We start from the raw sequence: 10,405 nt of genomic DNA, 5'->3' as shown, positions 1-10,405 counted from the left end.
ACAGGATACTCAATAAAGAAACATTTGAACATTTGGTCTCTCGTTTTGCTTTACTGAACATCATCAGGGCAGGACAAAAATCCATAGAAGGCTACCAGATTCAACCTTCGTCATCTCTAGAAGGACTAGGGACAACAATTGCCTAAAATCTTAGAGAGCCACAGTGTGGACAAACCTGAGCAAAGCAATCCACCTTTGTTCCTTTTAAAAATAATAATTTTTATTTGGTTTTACAAATATAGAATTATAACAATACAATAGAAAATACATATCCATATTTAGAGATTTCTCTGAATCTCTGAAAGGGATGCGGGTGGTGCTGTGGGTTAAACCACAGAGCCTAGGACTTGCCGATCAGAAGGTCGGTGGTTCGAATCCCCGTCACGGGGTGAGCTCCCATTGCTCTGTTCCAGCTCCTGCCAACCTAGCAGTTTGAAAGCACGTCAAAGTGCAAGTAGATAAATAGGTACCACTCTGGCGGGAAGGTAAACGGCATTTCCATGCGCTGCTCTGGTTCGCCAGAAGCGGCCTAGTCATGCTGGCCACATGACCCGGAAGCTGTACGCCGGCTCCCTCAGCCAATAAAGCGAGATGAGCGCCGGAACCCCAGAGTCGGTCACGACTGGACCTAATGGTCAGGGGTCCCTTTACCTTTACCTTTACTGAATCTCTGGACTTCCCACCTTCCCATCCATGGGTCCTATAGTCAACCTTTTCAACTGAATATTATTTCATAACCCATATTTTATATCTCTCCTTTCTGTCCATAATATTTGCTACATTACAGTTGTTATTGCAATCCTGCTAATGTTCTCATCTGCGTACAGTGGCCTCCTAGATATGTTATAATTTCCCCCCATTCTTTATTGAAGTTTTGGTCTTCTTGGTTCCTGAGCTTTCCGGTCAGTTTCGCCATTTCGGCATATTCCAACAGCTTGGTTTGCCATTTTTCTCTGGTAGCAACTTCGTCTTCTTTTCATCTTTGGGCTAATAACATCTGTGCGGCTGTTGTTGCATACATAAAAAGCCCGTTCTGCTCCATTGGAATATCGGTACCTACAATTCCTAATATCATGGCCCCTGGTCCCATCACCTCCTGGAAAATAGAAGGGGAAGAAATGGAGGCAGCGAGAGATTTTACTTTCTTGGGCTCCATGATCACTGCAGGTGGTGACAGCAGTCACGAAATTAAAAGACACCTGCTTTTTGGGAGAAAACCTAGACAGCATCTTAAAAAGCAGAGACATCACCTTGCCAACAAAGGTCCGTATAGTTAAAGCTATGGTCTTCCCAGCAGTGATGTATGGAAGTGAGAGCTGGATTTCCTTCTTGTCGTTTCCTGACCATTAGCTGGGTCCTCTAGCGCCACCCTAGTTTCCTGTGGATCAGTGAAGTTATCGTCCCCAGTAACAGGTGTTCTGATGTCATCTGTAATACTGCCTCCCTCCCTGTCAGGGTTTAATTTCGAGCTCTCCTGATCAGATTACTAGGATGCTCCCTGGTTTAGGGTGGGAATAAGTAATAAAATGGGACGCGGGTGGCGCTGTGGGTTAAACCACAGAGCCTAGGACTTGCTGATCAGAAGGTCGGCGGTTCAAATCCCCACGATGGGGTGAGCTCCCGTTGCTCAGTCCCTGCTCCTGCCAACCTAGCAGTTCGAAAGCACATCAAACTACAAGTAGATAAATAGATACCGCCCTGGCGGGAAGGTAAACGGCGTTTCCGTGCGCTGCTCTGGTTTGCCAGAAGCGGCTTAGTCATGCTGGCCACATGACCCGGAAGCTGTACGCCGGCTCCCTCGGCCAGTAAAGCGAGATGAGCGCTGCAACCCCAGAGTCGGCCACGACTGGACCTAATGGTCAGGGGTCCCTTTACCTTTAAGTAAAAAAATAAGAACAGAAAAGTGGAGAAAGAATCTGTAGTGATGGTGGAAGTTCTGATTTTTCCCATGATGACTGTTTTGAGGGGCTTTATAAAAAATAGAAAATTTCAAATCCTTTAAACAAGCTTTGCTGGTGCCCTAAGAACAAGTGTAATCTACCTACAGTGGTACCTTGGGTTACAGATGCTTCAGGTTACAGACGCTTCAGGTTACAGACTCCGCTAACCCAGAAATAGTACCTCGGGTTAAGAACTTTGCTTCAGGATGAAAACAAAAATCACGCAGCGGCGGCAGCGGGTGGCCCCATTAGCTAAAGTGGTGCCTCAGGTTAAGAACAGTTTCAGGTTAAGAACGGACCTCCAGAATGAATTAAGTTCTTAACCCAAGGTATTGGGTTGGGGAAAACTATGAGGCAGACTCTCCTTCTTCTCCACAATAACACAACACTTGCAAACTCTAGAGATTTCTCTCTCTCTTTCTTTCTTTCTTTCTTTCTTTCTTTCTTTCTTTCTTTCTTTCTCATGTGTAAACTTGAGATGTCAAGGTAAGAAGTTTCAGAAGTCAATGACTCATTCTTTAACTGCATGCACTTTGTGGAGAGATTTGTCATTTTAATTAAAGCATTTTAACATCCACTCAGTCCTCGTAAGGTCTCGACTGATGCCCTTTGATGTTCAGTAACACCCTGGAGTGATATCATATTGCATGTGACTCTCCACATTGACTGACAGCTGCAGATGGGGAGGAGAAACTAAGTCTAACTTTGCACTTGAAGGCAAACCTCCCTAATCCACATTTTCCGAAACAAGATGAGAACCGAAGCGCAGCCAGCCTCAGAAATTCACACGTAACTGAATTTTGCAATGGTGTTCCCCAGGAAAAAAATTTGCTATCGTGATACTAGGGTAAAGTGTGCCAATAGCGTACAGTGGTACCTCGGGTTAAGTACTTAATTCATTCCGGAAGTCTGTTCTTAACCTGAAACTGTTCTTAACCTGAAGCACCACTTTAGCTAATGGGGCCTCCTGCTGCAGCTGCGCCGCCAGAGCCCGATTTCTGTTCTCATCCTGAAGCAAAGTTCTTAACCTGAAGCACTATTTCTGGGTTAGCGGAGTCTGTAACCTGAAGCGTCTGTAACCTGAAGCGTATGTAACCCGCGGTACCACTGTACAAACATTAGGGGAAACCGCTTTGCAGAAATAGATATGTTAGACAAAAATACACTGAAGCGTACCGTAGTTTTCGGTGTATAAGACAAGCTTTTTTTTCCCCTTTAGAAAGGATGTTTAAAATTTGGGCTCGTCTTATACGTGGTAGTTCAGAGTGGGGGCTGGCTCAACAACTCTGGGCAATCCTCCCCCCCATTTTCTTAAATCAGAGTCCCCCCAAATAGGGGTCGTGTTATACACAAGGGCGTGTTATACATGGAAAAATACGCTATATATCAGGAGATATTCCAACTAAACCACTAATGAATTTTCATGACTTTTTTTAAAAAAACTGCGATCTGATGTGGGAAATGTTGGAGAACTGGAATTAGGATTGGGAGAAAAAGGGAAGGAAAAGAAAACTTGGCTATATGCAACCTGCGCCTGTGTAATTTGTTTCTTAAAAAAACAGCACTGAATTTGCTCTCTCTGTGTGTGCGGTTTTGCAATGACTTGCAAGAATATTGCAATTATTTGCACCTCCGGTGCTTTTCTTTTGGAAAAAAAAAAGGTGGGGGAACTTACAACAAAGTTTGGTTGTTTGTTTTATTGCAATTGTTTTATTGCAATTGTTTTATTGTTTTATTGCAGTGCCACACACACACACAAATCCTGGGCAGTAAGATGTTATTAATAAACTCAAGCAGACAATGGTCTGGATTAGAAATGGCCACCATTTTATCGATTATAGACATAGGGGGATTTTGAGCTCAGGCATTGGGTATATATCCATTCCAACCCCCCCTCCAGTCAAATACAGTGGTTGTTGTTTAGTCGTTTAGTCGTGTCAGCCTCTTCATGACGCCCTGGACCAGAGCACGCCAGGCCCTCCTGTCTTCCACTGCCTCCCGCAGTTTGGTTAGACTCATGTTAGTCGCTTCGAGAACACTGTCCCACCATCTCGTCCTCCGTCGTCCCCTTCTCCTTGTGCCCTCCATCTTTCCCAACATCAGGGTCTTTTCCAGGGAGTCTTCTCTTCTCATGAGGTGGCCAAAGTCTTGGAGCCACTTTGGTGGAGGGAAGTCTGCGAATTGGGAGGGGAGGTTAAAAATGTTTTCTTTTCGGTTATTTTTTAATGTTAATGAGAAATGTGCGGGGTAATATGGTATTGATACAATGTGGCATATAATTGAAAACTAATAAAAATTATTTGACAACAACAAAAAATTATTTATTTATATACAGTGGTACCTCGGGTTACAGACGCTTCAGGTTACAGACTCTGCTAACCCAGAAATAGTGCTTCAGGTTAAGAACTTTGCTTCAGGATGAGAACAGAAATCGTGCTCTGGCGGTGAGGCAGCAGCAGGAGGTCCCATTAGCTAAAGTGGTGCTTCAGGTTAAGATCAGTTTCAGGTTAAGAACAGACCTCCGGAACAAATTAAGTACTTAACCCGAGGTACCACTGTATTTTACCAGTAGTGATGTATGGAAGTGAGAGCTGGACCATAAAGAAGGCTGATCGCCGAAGAATGGATGCTTTTGAATTATGGTGCTGGAGGAGACTCTTGAGAGTCCCATGGACTGCAAGAAGATCAAACCTCTCCATTCTGAAGGAAATCAGCCCTGAGTGCTCACTGGAAGGACAGATCCTGAAGCTGAGGCTCCAATACTTTGGCCACCTCATGAGAAGAGAAGACTCCCTGGAAAAGACCCTGATGTTGGGAAAGATGGAGGGCACAAGGAGAAGGGGACGACAGAGGACGAGATGGTGGGACAGTGTTCTCGAAGCTACCAGCATGAGTTTGACCAAACTAGGGGAGGCAGTGGAAGACAGGAGTGCCTGGCGTGCTCTGGTCCAGGGGGTCACGAAGAGTCGGACACGACTAAACAACAACAACAACAAGCATCTGAAAAAGTGTGCATGCACACGAAAGCTTGTACCAGAAGAAACTGAGTTGGTCTATAAGGTGCTACTGGACAATTTTTAATTTTTTTTAAACTTTTATTTCAAGTAGGTTGATTGTACGCTGTTTGGTTGTTATTCAAAGAATTAAAAAAACACACAAATATTTGGTGTGTTTTGGAGAGGGGGGAGAAGTAGGGAGAAACTGGTTCTCTTGGCTTTTTAATATACCTAATATCTCTGCGTACGCACCCCCCTGCCACTTGCCCTCTGTTGAGCATCTTTCGTTCCACTTCTGCAAGGCTGCACATTATAGGGAGAGAGAAATCCGGCCTCTATTAATAGCAGGAAGCTTGTCCTGCCGACCTCCTTCCCAACTTTGGTTAAAGGCCCGGGGAGTTGGCAGCGGCTCAGGGATTTCTCCGAGCCAAACTCCTGAAGGCGAAGGGTTGGTTCACTTCCCCCCCCTTCCGCCCTTTGCAGAATTTGCAGTGGGGCTGTTCCAGAGGCCTGGAGACCTCGCATAACCTCTTCTCACCCCCCTCTCCGGCGAGAGAAGACTAATCCCTTGAAGCGAGGAGGCCGCCGAGCGGTCTTTCCACCTGCTCACATCTCCTTTACACAACACGGTTTCACGTCGTCTCAAGATCATGTTTTGAGCCCCCTGGGAAATGTTCCCGTGGACCATTGATCCGTTCTGGGGTGTAACCATGAGTTCTGTACCAGGGTGGGTTTCGTGGTGGGGCCAAATGGGCAGAAGTTCCCATCGCTCTTTCTGTTTTTAAATTTATTTACAGTCATACATCTTGTTACATTTGCTTCAGGTTGAGCGTTTTCAGGTTGCGTCCCGCGGCGACCCGGAAGTACCAGAAAGGGTTACTTCTGGATTTCGCTGCTCGCACATGCACAGGTGCGCAAAATGATGTCATGCGCATGCGCAGAAGTGGTGAATCGCAACCCGCGCATGCGCAGACGCGGGTTGTGTTCTGCTCATGTTGCGAACGGGCCTCCGGAACGGATCCCGTTCGCAACCAGAGGTACCACTGTATTTGATTTTTCAACTGAAAAAATTAACAGAGATATATCAAACATAAAGCATAAAAAACAAGATTCCAAGGAATCTCCTGGACTTTCCTCCTCTCCTTTGTGGGTCCTATTATTAATCCTTTCCTCTCGTATCTTTTAGGATCATCCAAACCCTTTACCCCTTCCTTTATGTCCAGAATCAACCTTAAACTACAAGTGCTATTCCAATCCTGCTAATGATTTTGAACTGTCTTATAAATTTTCCCCATTCCTTACTATAATTTTGGTCTTCCTGATTTCTGACTCTTCCAGTCATTTTAGCCATTTCGGTGTAGTCCATCAACTTCATCTGCCATTCTTCTCTGGTGGAAACTTTAGCTTCTTTCCATTGCTGGACCAATCACATCCGTGCAGCCGTGGTCACATACATAAATAGTCTTTTCTGCTCCCTTGGGATTTTGGCACCTAGAATTCCTAAAAGGAAGGCTTCAGGGTTTGATCTTCACAATGCTTAGGATATGCTTCATACAATCAACGTCCTGGGAACATAAACAAAACCTATTCTGATACGGGACACCCCTCAGTCTGCCATTTAGAACTTCTGAGGGAATTATACTTAGTCTGGCTTTAGTAAATAAACACCGATAGGTACAGACAAATTCCTAAGGTATGAGGATATCTGAAAGTCATACCCATATTGGGTTCCAGCTGCGACCGGGCTACAAATTACATAAGATCTGGATCGCAGGTCGCTATGTGAGATGTCCCAAAACCTTTGCCTCCGGGATTCAAGGCCAGTGTCGTAACCCAGATGATATAAGAGGGATGATGTCAGTCCAATCAAGGTGGCTTTTCTCGCCATAGTTTTCAGCCACTTGGGTTCAGCAACTTGGTTCTAGAACTCAGTCTGTTTCCTGGAAGTCCGTTTGACTTCCAAGACGTTCGCAAACCAAGACGCGGCTTCCAATTGGCTGGTTGGTCCTGGAAGAAGAAGAGGAAGAAGAAGAAAAAGAAAACGAAGAAGAAGAAAAAGAAGAAGAAGAAGAAGAAGAAGAAGAAGAAGAAGAAGAAGAAGAAGAAGAAGAAGAAGAAGAAATCTGGCTGAGTTTCCCCAGCCACTCTGGGCAGCTCCCAATCAAGTGTTAAAAACAGTACAACAATTCAGTTGTAAACAATAGCCAACAGTCAAAATGGATGTTCGGCTTCCGAAAAACGTTTGCAAACTGGAACGCTTATTTCTGGGTTTGTGGCATTCGGGAACCGATCTGTTCCTCAACGCAGCTGTCCAGGAACGAAGGTACCACTATAACTCGAAACAAGTGGCGTGGAGACATTTCATTCCGGATCTGCTAGGTGGAGCCCATACAGAGGATGAAGACAGGTGGGTGTCTCGCCCCCCCACCCCATAAACATAAATCCTGGCTATGCCCATGGAAGGAAAGGCTCATATTGTGTTCCCTTGATACCCGACGATGAACCAGAGCAGTGGTTCAGTTGGGTAATTTTAGAATCGTGCATAATGGCCCCAAGGGGGTGCCCTATAGATGGCAATTCGTATCGCTTGCTTTATTTCAGAATGTGGGCAAGCTGGTCCTACTGCGTTTGGGGTTTTCTTCCTTGAGTGGGGGGACAGACGGGACACCTCACCTGCTCCTCCTGCTGAGTCGCCCCCCCGGACACCTGCTCCCAAGTCCTTCTGACCGCCCTGGCAGCTGACAACTTCCCTTTAGCACATGGCTGAGATTTTCCGCGACATTTCCAAGCCCTCTTCCAAATGTGTGAGCATATAAAAGGTCAGTCAGTACCATGGGTGGGGGTGTGTGTATCAGATTCCCTGGCGCTCATTCCCTGCTGAGTGCCGTGACTCAGCCCCCCGTGCTACCGCCTTAAGAACACGCGATTGTCTTGCTATTTGCTACTCATCCCACCAAGGGGGGGGAACCCCCAGCACCAGTGTGTACCATCAATCAGGAGAGCAAACACTCCAATATTTCTGAAAATAGGGACGTCCTACATCTAAGGGATGCGGGTGCCGCTGTGGGTTAAACCACAGAGCCTCGGACTTGCCGATCAGAAGGTCGGCGGTTCGAATCCCCGTGATGGGGTGAGCTCCCGTTGCTCTGTTCCAGCTCCTGCCAACCTAGCAGTTCGAAAGCACGTCAAAGTGCAAGTAGATAAATAGGTACCACTCTGGCGGGAAGGTAAACGGCATTTCCATGCGCTGCTCTGGTTCGCCAGAAGCAACTTAGTCATGCTGGCCACATGACCCGGAAGCTGGACGCCGGCTCCCTCGGCCAGTAAAGCGAGATGAGCGCCGCAACCCCAGAGACGGCCATGACTGGACCTAATGGTTAGGGGTCCCTTTACTTACTCTATAATAATATTTTTTATTATTTATACCCTCCCCATCTGATTGGATTGCCCCAGCCACTCCAGGCGGCTTCCAATATATATAAAAATATAATAAAACTATACAAAGCTGCCTTCAAATCTCTTCTAAAGGTTGTATAGTTACTTATCTTCTTGGCTCAGGGAGGTTGCATTAACGTCATACCCTCCAACGCTTCTCTAACGAAAACAGGGACATCCTACCATACCCTTCAATGTTTCTCCGATGACAATAGAGACGTCCTAAGGGAAAGTGGGATCAAATTAGAAACTGGGACGGCTTCTGTAAATCCAGGGCTGTCCCTGGAAAATAGGGACACTCGGAAGGTCCGGAAGGGAACACAAGAGGTGTGCGTGGAGACACAGAAAATGGGAAGGCAATTTAAACACATCTCACGGGGGGGGGGGGGGGAGCTGCAACCACTGTAAGTAGATGAAAACACTAGCAGGATCACAATAGCACTTGTAATGTAGCAAATATTATGGACAAAATGGAGAGATATAAAACATGGATTATGAAATAATATGCAGTTGAAAAGGATGGCAATAGAACACATGGAAGGGAAGGTGAGAAATCCAGAGATTTGGGAAAATCTCTAAATATGGATATGTATTTTGTATTGTATTGTTATAATTCTATATGTATGGAAGTGAGAGCTGGACCATAAAGAAGGCTGATCACCGAAGAATTGATGCTTTTGAATTCTGGTTCTGGAGGAGACTCTTGAGAGTCCCATGGACTGCAAGAAGATCAAACCTCTCCATTCTGAAGGAAATCAGCCCTGAGTGCTCACTGGAAGGACAGATCCTGAAGCTGAGGCTCCAATACTTTGGCCACCTCATGAGAAGAGAAGACTCCCTGGAAAAGACCCTGATGTTGGGAAAGATGGAGGGCACAAGGAGAAGGGGACAACAGAGGACAAGATGGCTGGACAGTGTTCTCAAAGCTACTAAAATGAGTTTGACCAAACTGCGGGAGGCAGTGGAAGACAGGAGTGCCTGGCGTGCTCTGGTCCAGGGGGTCACGAAGAGTCGGACACGACTAAACGACTCAACAACAACAACAACAACATTGGAATCAAAAGAAGACTGTGAAAAAATGTCACAGATTTTGATATTTGTTGTTGTTTTTTATGGATAACCTTGATTTTGTGTTATGTTTTTCTAAGTTCAATAAACCAATTCAAAAAGAAAAGAAAAGAACCTCACTCCTCAAATCTTTATAAAGAGTGCAAGTCAGAAACATACGAGCCACTGACTCAATACTGCCGTCTCCGCAGGGACATAACCGTTTTTCTATTGGATTTTTTTGAAATCGACCCGAAGGCACTATATTCAATCTTGCGAAAGTGAAACCACCTCTATATTTTGGAATTGTTAAATTACGCAAACAGGGTGCCCAAAATGTCAAAATGACTAGGTGGAAAACAATCACACCGTGGCCAAAAAGCCAGGTTATTCTGCCGCTCGATATCATATAGGCCAGGCATCCCCAACCTTCGTCCCTCCGGATGTTTTGAACTACAATTCCCATCATCCCTGACCACTGGTCCTGTTAGCTAGGGATCATGGGAGTTGTAGGCCAACACATCTGGAGGGCTGCAGGTTGGGGATGCCTGATATAGGCGCTGTCTAATTATTAAATTATTTGCTTTACTGAAGCCCAGTGTTAATAACATTTGGCTTGAAGTAGTAGGCTGTTTAGGGATGCGGGTGGCGCTGTGGGTTAAACCACAGAGCCTAGGGCTTGCCGATCAGAAGGTCGGTGGTTCGAATCCCCGCGACGGGGTGAGCTCCTGTTCCTCAGTCCCTGCTCCTGCCAACCTAGCAGTTCAAAAGCACGTCAAAGTGCAAGTAGATAAATAGGTAAAACCAAATAAAAATTATTTTTCAAAAAAAGGAACAAAGGTTGGTTGCTTTGCTCAGGTTTGTCTATACTGTGGCTCTCTAAGATTTTAGGCAATTGTCCCTAGTCCTTCTAGAGATGACGAAGGTTGAATCTGGTAGCCTTCTGTGAATTTTTGTCCTGCCCTGATGATGTTCAGTAAAGCAAAA

This window comes from Podarcis pityusensis (genome assembly GCF_964106645.2).
Source record: "Podarcis pityusensis genome assembly, chromosome: 18".
NCBI lineage: Eukaryota > Metazoa > Chordata > Lepidosauria > Squamata > Lacertidae > Podarcis > Podarcis pityusensis.
This window is presented reverse-complemented; position numbering follows the sequence as displayed.